The sequence below is a fragment of the Curcuma longa genome, chromosome 9 (genome assembly GCF_044706935.1).
Source record: "Curcuma longa cultivar G26 ecotype Majalengka, Jawa Barat chromosome 9, ITB_CL_G26_1.1, whole genome shotgun sequence".
Classification (NCBI taxonomy): Eukaryota; Viridiplantae; Streptophyta; class Magnoliopsida; order Zingiberales; family Zingiberaceae; genus Curcuma; species Curcuma longa.
The window spans coordinates 2,718,118-2,730,432 of record NC_133869.1 but is presented as its reverse complement, the minus strand read 5'-3'; the positions used below and the strand labels follow the sequence as shown (position 1 = coordinate 2,730,432).

Genomic DNA, 12,315 nt, shown 5'->3' with positions numbered 1-12,315 from the left:
TTAAAGTTTACTTTAAGTTTCAAAGCACAACTAAGCTTAAGAAGTTAAATATATCAAATCGATAGTGGTACTTAACTATAATTGAGTCATTTTATTGACAAGAACTACCTGTAGCAAATTTATAACGAGCTTCCATGTGAGGTATCTTAATGTCATACTTAACACAAATTTCTTTCACATAACTAAGTAAAAGAACAAATCCTTCTTTTCTCAAAGGATAAAGCAAAGTTTTAGTAGTTGAAATATAGTCAATTGCATTTAAAATATCCAGAAATTTCTCTTGCAATGCTTGACAAAGTAGATTTGTTATCCCCATTATCTTTTGCATCAAATATAATATAAAGACTTTATCATAATCAATAAACCACTAGCTTCACCACAGATGTGTTAGTATCGATGAAATCAATATATCTCTATAATGGTATGATATTGTCTGTTTTAGGTCTAAGCCTTCATAGTTTTATTTTTAAGATCAATCCAAAAAACCTCATACCAATGGAGATTATTGGTGCGGAAAACACTAGATGATCGAACTTTGATTTAATTTGATAATAGCACGAAGTTCAAGTTAAGTGTATGATTGGACTAGCAAGTTGATCTAGTGTGTAGGGAGTACAAGAAAGTCCTAGTTGCGGCTAGGCAAAGCAAAGTCCTAGTTGCGACTAAGTAAGGGCAAGTCCTGGTCTGGAGGATCAAGCAGAAGACTTAGCAAGTCAAGTGCACCAGGTGCAAGTTCAAGCAGTGTCAGGAAGACCGAGAAGCATGGTGAAATCCAAGCAAGTTAGGAGGACCAAGGCTTGGTGGAAGTCTAAGTGGTCAGGAGGACCGGGAGCCTAGCAGTAAATTTCTGGGGGTCGAGGACCATAGCTAAGCAGAAAGTCCAACTCAGGTAAATTCTCTCGAGTGGAGTGGGTAAGGACGCGTTCCTGGAGTGGAACTGTAGGCGTCGGTCTAATCCAAGGTTTCATTAGAAACATGAAGTTAAGGCCAATTAATAATTCTTCGAACTATTATCCAATCTGTTATTTTATGTTTGGGACTAACTTGTAATGCAGATTGGAGAGGTAAGGATTTTGACTCCGGGCGACTATCTAAAATCCAGTCGATCGAACGATCCAGTCGACTCGGGTTCGGATAATCACAGCGGAATGCAAAGTCCATCCATATCCTCCACGTCAGCACGGAGTCAACTGGAAGGGGAATCCAGGCGACTGAAAAGCCGAGTCAACTGCGAAGATGGTGGATTGGTGGTCTACGTGAAGTCGCTTGGAAGGAGAATACAGGCGACTGAAAGGCCTTATAAAAGCATGTCGAATAAAGAGTTTGACACATCAATTCAAGCTATTTAAGAGCGAGCCGATGACACCCTGAGCGAGAAGGAACACCCGAGCAGCTGTCGTAATGCTGGAGTCGCACTGAAAAGAGTCTTCTTCAACTCCGATCTTGGTAATGATTTAGTTTCTTGTATTATTTAATTACGATAAACAGTTTTATCCTATTGGCTTTTGTAATCGTTACAACTCTTTTTCGTAAGAAAAAAAGTTCATTAGTGGATTACCCATACGTAAACGATCAAAGATCGTGGGCCTTGGAGTAGCAGTCTTTGGCTGTGAACCAAGTAAAAAAACAAAGCTTGTCCTTCTGTGTGCTTGTCTTAAATTTGTTTTTACTATTTCCACTGCATATTACTTTGATTTACGAACGAGCACAATTGACAAGTTTCAAAATCAGGGAAAATAGCTAAAAGATCACCCTATTCACCCCTCTTTAGCGCTTATTAAATCCTACAAAGATATCTTCCATCTTATAAACCTATGATATTCTCCATGTATTTTCAATGTGAGACTTTGATTATAACCCTAATAATCCTCCCCTCAAACGAAGAATCACCATACACCAATCGAGATTAGCTTGACGTCTGATCTCTTGACCCATCAAACCTCCTTGTCTCGATGCTCAATCCTCTTGTACCAATTGTTAGTACCAATGAAATCAATATATCTTTACAAAGGTATGATATTATTCACTTTAGGCTTAAACCCTCATGATTTTAATTTTGGGTTCAACTCAAAAGGTCTCATACCAATGGAGATATCTTCTGTCTTATAAATCCATGATCTTCTCTATGTATTTCCAATGTGGGACTTTCATTGTAATCCTAACAAGATAGAGTTAGAAGATCCATCATCCACCATATTTTCTAACACAATAATCACAGAGTTATACATATCAATCATGCCACAAATTGAAAAATTAGAACTCCAACAAGTTTGTTCAGGCTGTAGTAAATTTTAAATTTGATTACATCCTCTACCAGTATCATGTTCACCAGTAGCTATATGCGCAATTTCAATTTGAGCAGAATGTAACTCAGCATAGTATTTAGGAGATGTGTTAATGAGATTACAAATGGATTTTTATTTAAAAAAGAATAACTATATAGATACCTCTTTCAGCAGCTATAGTAAATTAATACTAGTTGAAGTCGATGAACAAAACAATGTACATAATATACATATGAACAATCTTTCAAGAAAAGAGCCTGCAATCCATTCCAAGAGTCACACATATTGCTAGCATCATCATATCCTTGTCCGTGCATGTTGTGAATATGCAAGTCATAACGACCAAGAGCATCAAATATTTCTTTCTTAAGTGTTACAATAGTTGTATCAGTCACATGTACAATGAAAAAGAATTACTCTCGTAAAAAGTCATCAATATTCATAAATCTTAGTACAATAGTCATTTGTTCCTTGTTGGATGTATATCTTGCTTCATCAACTAAAATGTAAAATTTTGCATCTCTGATTTCTTTACAAATCTTGGTTCTCACTTGGTTGGCAAGAATATTTAAGATATCCTTAGCTTTCTGAATATCTAGTAAAGTATACTTTGTATTTTTTTGGAGTTTTCTCTCAAATGATATCTCCAATACTCTCATTCATTTTTCTTATAAATTTTATCATCTCAATAAAATTTTTGCGATTATTAGAAGATGGAGATTCATCATGCCATATAAATGCACATCCTTGCAAAGTGAGTCATCGAATGCTGTCAATAGTTGTTATAAGTCATAATCTATTCTTTTGCTTTTCTTCTAAAGATTATGCATTTATCACTTTGATGATATGATGGGGTATATTCATCAAATTATTAAGATTTCCAGGTTATGTGGTGAAGTATGTTAGGATCGGTTGAACAGCTAGAGGGGGGGTGAATAGCGTTTCTCGATTTTTCTTGATCTTTCTCTGCACAGAGATTAGCGGAAGCAAAAATATAAAAGAGAAAGACAGAGATCAACGCTAACCCGGTTCGTTTACTTGGTATCCACCTCCGCAGAGGTGACTAATCCAAGGATCCACACGCACGCACACACCCGATGCACTATGAATCTTCTCCTTCTCGAAAACTCGAAGGCGGAGAAACCTTTACACCTTTTTAGATCTCCTCAAAATGATATGAAATATTGTCTAGGAGGAGAGGAATAAAGCAGAGATCTGAGCACAAAAACGCTCACAAAAGAAGCACAAAAGAATGAAAGAATGGCGAAGAAGATAAGTTGTTCTCGTGCAGGCTTCTTTTATAATCTCTGCAACATCAGTCGACTGCTGGCAGGGCCAGTCGACTGATGCCTTCAATCGGCAACAAAATCTCGCATTAAAGCGCATTAAATGCTTGCCAATTTTCTGCAACGTTCAAATCACAGTCGACTGTTCAAGACCAGTCGACTGGCAACAGTCGACTATCCATAACCCCAGTCGACTGTCCAGTCGACTCCTGTCTTCCTCTGGCTCGACTGATCTTTCTGTGTGCGTCTGATTTATGAGCAGTCGACTGCTGGCAGGGCCAGTCGACTGGTGAAGCTGAAAAATCACATTTCAGCTTCTCTTGACCTAGACCTCGGCCTTCAAACACCTCCCATAGCCTCATGCCTCCCTGCACTAGCCTGAGATGCTTCCATCAGCTTCGTCATGTCAAGTCCTTGCCAAGACCACCCTTGGACTTCTCCTTGCCAAGACTACCCACTTGGACTTTTGCTTGCCAAGACTTCCCACTTGGACTTTTCCTTGCCAAGACTTCCCACTTGGACTTTTGCTTGCCAAGACTTCCCACTTGGACTTTTCTTTGCCAAGACTACCCACTTGGACTTTTCTTTGCCAAGACTTCCCACTTGGACTTTTCCAAGACTACCCACTTGGACTTTTCTTTGCCAAGACTACGCTTGGACTTTCCTACAAACTTGCATCACACATGTTAGATCAACAAGAATTGCCTAACTTCAAACATAGTTTAGCCAAACATTGAAACTCAATGCACTTGGGGCAACTATTGCACCAACAACCTTGCTCTAATACCACTTGTAAGAACTTTGTGAGCTAGAAGAGGGGTTGAATAGCTTCACTTGATCAAGCTTGAACTTTCGTCGCTGAAGAAAATGCTCTCTACACACCCTCTCAACTCAACAACGCTAACAAGAAGGATTTACTTGGTATCCGCCTTCTTGAGGCGACTAATCCAAGGATCTTCACTCAGCTCACTCTTCCACTATTTCCTCTCTTTTTTGGAGAAACTTTCTTACAATAGATTACAAGTTGTATACAAACAACTAAGCAATATCAAGAAGAAGAAAGGAAGAGAGGTTACATAATGAGAATGCTTCTTTTTCTTCAAGAGGTTGCTCCAAGCTTTGTGGATGAACACCAGCTGGTTTCTTGATCACTAGAGCACAAGCACTTGGAGCATAAGTAGTGTTGGTTGTGCCTTCCACGAAGTGCTCTCACCATTTAAACGAGTTTAGTTTTTAAGTCATCAGTCGACTGGGTTTACCCTCCCAGTCGACTGGTTTAGTCAAACCCAGAAAATGACCACTGAACTGCTGAAATCACGCCTATTTTTTGTTGAAATTTCAAATTTCAGTCGACTAACTTTTCCCATCAGTCTACTAATTTTACCTTCAGTCGACTGATGTGAATGATCAGTCGAGTCATTTTACATTTTATTTGCTTCCGAACCAACGATAGTCAATCGATGCAAAGATCCAGTCGAGTCTATCAATTTCAATTGACTGATGTGAAGATCCAGTCGAGTCAATTCTCTTCTGTTTAATCTCAAAGCAACTTCAGTCGACTGGTCTTCAAGTTCAGTCGACTAAGCAGTGAAAACGACTCGATTGGCATGAATTGCAGTCGACTAAGTTAGACTATCAGGCATAGTATTCTAGTATCAGTCGACTGGTCCTACCATACCAGTCGATTGACACTAGTTTTGAATGGCTGAAATGAAATCTTACCGAGTTTTTTCCTCGCTTGATCAAGAGTCTGATCGTTGACCTTCTTGATCAACATTTGCCTTATCTCGTAAGGGCTTTCCCGTGCCAAGAGCTCGCTCCTCGACTCTCTTGGACTTTCCTTTCGCCTCACGTCTAATCTTCTCACCCGCAAGGACTTTTCACAATTTGCCTTACCCCGTAACGACTTTCTCATACCAAGAGCTCGCTCCTCGACCCTCTTGGACTTTCCTTTTGCCTTACGTCCGATCTTCTCATCCGCAAAGACTTTCCTCCACTTGCCTTACCTTGTAAGGATTTTCCTACACACTTGACGTACAAGTTAGATTTCTTATCTTGTGCTCTAAAGTTTATTGATGTCAAAACATCAAAATATAACTTATGGGCATGATTGCAATAACAAGGTCTACCAAAAGTCAAATATATCAAGAACAAAATGTGTGATGCATGCCAAGAGGGTAAGCAACCTAAGTCATCACACAAAGGTAAAACTCTAACTAGTACTTCATTACCTTTAGAATTATTACATTTAGATATCTTTGATTGTCATAGTACTCCCTCATTAATGGGGAATAAATATTGTTTAGTTATTACAGATGATTACTCTAGATATGCACGGGTTTATTTCATGAAAAATAAGGATGAGACATTAGCCATATTCATAGGTTTTAGTAAAAGGGTAGAAAATGAAAGAACCTTGAAAATCAATAGGATTAGAAGTGATCATAGTGGAGAGTTTGAAAACTCAAACTTCTCCAAATTTTACTTAGAAAATGAGTACAAGCATGAATTTTTATGTCCAAGAATCCCTCAACAAAATGAAGTTGTTGAGAGAAAAAATAGAGCTTTGCAAGAAGCTGCTAGGACAATGTTAAATGTCTACTCACTACCTACCTATTTATGGGCGGAAGCGATTAACACCGCTTACTGCATTCAAAATAGGGTGTTAATTCATCGATTTTTAAGAAAAACACCATTTAAGTTGTGGAGTGGAAAGATACCCAAAATCTACTATTTTAGAGTGTTTGGATGTAAGGTTTACATTTTAAATACCAAAGATAATTTAAGAAAATTTAAGGCCAAAGCGGATGAAGGAATCCTAATTAATTACTCATCCACTAGTAAGGGTTATAGGGTATACAACAAGAGAACCTAAATGATTGAGGAGTCATCAAATGTTGAATTTGACGAGTCTAAAAACACTTACCCTAGAAAATCCTCTATTGATAAGGATATAGATGCAAGAAATCAAGATACAACCTATACAATCCAAAACTTACAATTAGGAGGTAATGATCAAAGGGGAGGAAGAGGTGATTCGGATGATGAACGAAAAATTGAAAATGATAAGTATGATGAGCCCACAAGTTTTAGGATTCTTAGACATCATCAAGATCATCCTATTGACCAAGTAGTAGGGGATATTGAACAAGGAGTGAGGACTATATCTCATTTTAGAAATCAAACTAGTCAAATTGTCTTAATCTCACAATTTGAATCAAAATCAATTGATGAATCTTTAGTGGATACCGATTGGATAGAAGAGGTCGGTGAAATAACTAAGTTTTTATATATTTTGAATTTAGTTTGATTTAAATAAGAAAAAATTATTTTTTATTTTAATTTGAGGTTGCAATGAACACTTGAATGATGGTTGGTAGGTTTACAATGTTCAAAATGTTGCAGACCATCTTGCAAGCTGTGGAGTCATAGCAATAGAAGGCATCAGATTCTCAACTGAGGATCTACAACAGCAAAGATGGATTCTGAGACCATCAACGAGAAGAAACTCTGTAGCACTAACAAGGGTACAAATCAGAACTCTTATCTTTACAATTCCAGGAGTATGCACCAGTATCACAAACACCCCCACATCAAGTAAATCCAGAAGATGTTGAGGAAGCCGAGTAGGAAATTCTGGCAGTACTAATCTGTGCGGAACCAGAACCTGTTCTCAAGATCAAACGACTGAATCAGAATGCTATAATACTACAGCGAAAGCGAAAGACTGAAGGTGCTGCTGGTTATGATTTAGCTATCTGTAGAGAGTGTGACATTGGCTCTAACAGCAGAGCGCTACTCCCTACAGGCTTAGCCATAGCAGTTCCTGAAGGAATATATGGCAGAATCGCTCCAAGATCCAGCGCGGCATGGCTTTTGGAAAACGAAGACGCCGTTTGAAGTCATTTTGAGAAAAATGCACCCTTTTATAAAATTCAATGTATGATTTAAAAATTCTTAAATTAGTGCATCGTCGTTGATAAATTACCGTAGCAATATAAAGCGTAGAGTACCGAAAAGAGAAAAGCAAGAAAAGAAAAGCAAGAGAGACAACGGAACGAATTTTGCAATTTAAAAAGACCATCTCGTGTTGTGCTCTTTCTTAATTTTCCTTGCAGCCGTTTCATTGCATGATGATCTCCATCTCACTGTCCACCGTTCCACTACACTCCTTTTGATTCGAGTCCAACTCCAAGATGATGATCTTCACCTCCACCCCACCAACCACTTGCTCGATCCACCTCCTTTACTCCCCTCCTATCCCTCCCAAACCTAATGGCCAGCCAACTGTTGCTGCTGCTGCTGCTGCTGCTTTGCTCCTCAAGCATTGGCTGTGTGCTTGCCGCAGATCAGGACAGCGACCGGATCGAGCAGCTCCCCGACCAGCCCGGGGTCTCCTTCTCTCAGTTCGCCGGGTATGTCACCGTCGATTCCCGCCGTGGCCGCGCTCTCTTCTACTGGCTCGTCGAGGCACCGCCCGCCTTGACGCTCGCGCCCCTTGTGCTCTGGCTCAACGGCGGCCCGGGGTGCTCCTCCATCGGGTACGGCGCGTCCGAGGAGATCGGCCCCTTCCGCATCCGATCCGACGGATGGACTTTCGATCTCAATCCTTATGCGTGGAACAAAGGTTGGCTGACCATTTTTGTGCTCAAAGATTGGATTTTTGGCTGGTCGATCTGGAGTGCGTAGTGGGCTTGATTTTTTTTCACGGAATTGGTGGGTGTTTGCAGTGGCCAATTTGCTGTTCCTGGAATCTCCCGCAGGCGTCGGCTTCTCGTATTCCAACACTTCCATGGATCTGTACACAGCTGGTGATGCCAAAATAGGTTATGTTCTTTCACGTTGGTGATGGTTTCGTTCGGTTAAGTTTCTTTTCAAATCGTATTATTTCGATACTTTTCATTCTATTTTGCACATGTGCAGTACACCATCATCTTTATTGTTTTCGAGGATGAATTTATGAGAACGCAAGATAAAGTGTGCTAATTTCCTTAATTAAATATGATGGACAGTGGAAACAGCATATGGAAACTAGAACATCTACATATTCAAATATGGATAACATGAAACTAGTGGAAAACAACTTCAAGTATACAAGTCTAATTAATGCCCTCAACCATTATCTTGATCTTAATTTAGTCTTAATGAGAATTTGGTTTCATTTCTTACTTGGATATCGATGCACCTACAACTTTGGATGCATAAACTTTCCTTGTGAACTGGTTAGAGAGGTTTCCTCAGTGTAAGTATAGAGATTTCTTCATAGCAGGAGAGAGTTATGCAGGTATGCTGATGGCTAGTGTCATGTTTGCGTTACTGCGTTAAAATTCACTCAAATTAGCTATTATGGCCTCTTTTTATTTCAGGGCATTATGTTCCTCAGCTCTCCCAGCTTATCTATAGGCAAAACAAGGGCATCCAGAATCCTGTTATCAACTTAAAAGGGTTTATGGTAGTCTTCGAGCTGTTTATAAAGTGCATTTAGTATCCATGAGATTTGTTTACAGAAAACCTGACTATGGATCTCTGATCTAGGTTGGAAATGCCGTTACAGACAATTACCATGATTATTTGGGGACCTTTGAGTATTGGTGGACACATGGTCTAATCTCTGACGGCACATATCATGGTTTGAATGCCACATGTGGTCTCCAATCCTCAGAGCATCCTTCAGTTGAGTGTGTGAGGAACCTTAATGCAGCTGGTGCTGAACAGGGGAATATAGATCCTTATAGCATATACTCGCAGCCTTGCAATGCAACTAGAACTCTCAAAAGTAGCTTAAACGGTCGCTATGTAAGAACTCTCTGCACCAAAAAGTTTCTTAGCTACCAAATCTTTTGTAATATACAGTTTGCAACTACATTCTTATTTCGTTTATGTGATCTGAATATCAATACTCTGTATACAGTCAATCTGATTGGTAAAGAACCATTAGTTGACAATATTTTCTTTTTCAATATGATTTGGAGTTCTCAATTTTATTGCTCGTATTTTGATGCAATGCCTTTATTTGCTGCAATCTGTATGTTTTGAATTTAATTTCTGTTTGCATGAAATAGAAAGAAAACCATTATCAGACGTTTATATACCTTGTATCTATATCTGTTTGTATCAAGCCTTGGATGGCATTTACATCTCTGTTTGTATCCAGCCTTGGATGTCTAGAGCTTACGATCCCTGCACCGATAGGTATGCCAAGATATATTACAACCGCCCAGAAGTGCAGAGAGCACTCCATGCAAATGCTACAGGGATTCAATATCCCTGGGATACTTGCAGGTTGACATGGATAAAGTTTGATTTCTCTTTATATCTCTTCTTGAGTATCAACAGGATTATGTTCTTTAACTTTATGACCACTGACATTTTTAGTATTTTTTTTCTTATTATCAGTAATATAGTAGGAGACTATTGGGCAGACTCTCCTAGGTCTATGCTTCCAATTTATCAGGAGCTAATTGCAGCAGGTTTAAGAATATGGATGTTCAGGTACACACTACTGCACAAAGAATACTTTCCTTCCATCTCAAGATTAAATCCCTAGTTCTGAAGTAAATTGGTTTGTAATAATAATCCTATCTCGATCAATAACTGAAGTAATGGTTTCCTTATGAAGCCTGATTCTTTCAGTATATCAGATAAATATAAATACAATTGTTGAGACAATTTTCCTAACAATGAAAAAAAATGTCTACAGCAGATGTGAAATATCAAACCTTTTGAATGCGAGTGAACACCTATGCTTACAGTGCTTGGTTGATACTAGTCCACTATACTGCCATGTTTAGAGTATCCCAAATGATGCTTTTGGTAGAAACATTATACAACATGTATTTCAACCAACACGAACTATACATGTTTCTCCAGAATTCTTATAAATCACATTCAAGTTTGCTTGTCGGTTTCCTAGCGTCCTACAAACCATTGATTTCTACCAGCTTCTGATGATACTGCATGTTTTCTTTTCATCCTATGATAGCAAACTTGATTTTCAGACTTAAACAAAACTAGTGTTCTTTGGGAATAACAGTGATTCTAAATACAAATACTTGTGAATTTGGCTATATGATTAAAATATTAACTTCCTGGTGATAGAAAAATGATGGAAGTAAACTCTTAATGGTCGGAATGTTCTAAATTTCTAGTTGCTCCTGAAATTCCATTTCATTCTATCCCTTATAATTCTCCTTCCTGTACTTTCTTTCTTGTGTTGAATTCTTTACAGTGGAGACACAGATGCAGTTGTGCCTGTGACTGCAACCAGATACTCCATTGATGCTCTCAACCTTCAAACACTCATAAGTTGGTACCCATGGTACGACAAAGGAAAGGTCAGTCAAATGTCATCTGATAAAAACATTTACCTCAAAGACAACCTTCGTGTCAAGTAGTGTTTGATTCATTACTTGATAGGTTGGTGGTTGGAGCCAAGTTTACAAAGGTTTGACCTATGTGACCATCATGGGAGCAGGGCATGAAGTCCCACTTCGTCGCCCTCGACAAGCTCTGATTCTTTTTAGACAGTTCCTAAAGAATCGTCCCATGCCAAGGTAAATCATAGAATATGGCCAGGTGGACCAAGCAGCCATACAGAGGGGAGTAATTCTACAAAAGAAAAAGGATATATCATTTATAACTATTTTTTTTCACGTTTTGGACTATGATTAGATGAAATTGATTATTTAGTATTCTTTGAGATCAGCGAATTGGTAAATGTCCATTGAGGTTGGCCTGACAACAGTTCGACATTCAATTAATATTGTTGCTTACTAATCTGCTTGTATGTATAAATTGATGCTTCAGTGAAGTTGTACTATTCAATTGTTTGTATGACTCAATCTTTCTCATTAATCCTAAATGGATCGAATTTTTAATGGACTAATATTTTCTTATATTGAAGTTATGATATTCTGTTTATAGCGAAGATGTGCTCCCAAACCGTGCAACGGGTTGTGGTGAAGCTAGAAATGCTTCATGCCTATAATCTTGCATGAACAAGTGTAATGTTCCATAAAAAATGATAAATCCCAGTTAGTTTCATTGACTATCCCTGGGGTGATCGGTCTGGCCCCACGGAAGTTTCCCACCGACCACCAGGGTAAATTGGGAAGTGCACGCAGCAGCCAGCCCAGACGCCCAGCATCCTTTGATTGCGTTTCTCATTTGAAGGAAAATTCTTACAAATACGTCATAGTTGGGAATTGAATCGCAGGTGCCTGGGCGACAACCTGGATGTCCTACCGCAGTACTATTACCCCGGGGACAAAGTGTAATGTTCCATGATGCTAAGAGAGAGAGAAAGAGAGTGTGTGTCTCTCCCTTACATTTTTTGACATATGTGATGGTTCTCCATTAACCAGAATGTCCTTGACCTCATCCGAAGTTTTGTATGGGTATTGCAATCAATGTGTTGATCCTAGCTTAATGACCATTGATTATGGCGGCTTTAATCAAACGTTTGATTGCTATTATCTAGAAATGATGATCATGGAGGGATCATTATATAAGAATCTGTTAGCAAATCGGGCCGCAAAAATCGCCTTTTTATGTTGCGAAAAATCCCGAAGAGCATATCACCGGATCCGTGCGAAAATCATAAATTTGCTTTCTACTTAGATCTACTCTAGATCTACATGTTTAGAGCTTTTACCCTTGATGCGTATCCCTTCGCTTATCCCGCTCGTCCAAGTGATGGCCGGATCTCAAGAGCGTCAAGTGCACTCCTCTATGTGTATCCACAC

The 12,315-nt window shown here is 38.9% G+C and overlaps 1 pseudogene; it reads left to right on the top strand.

The window, feature by feature from the left end:
• Window positions 1-7,846: 7,846 nt before the first annotated feature.
• Window positions 7,847-11,128, top strand: LOC141834565 (serine carboxypeptidase-like 27; annotated as a pseudogene).
• The last annotated feature ends 1,187 nt before the right edge of the window (window positions 11,129-12,315 follow it).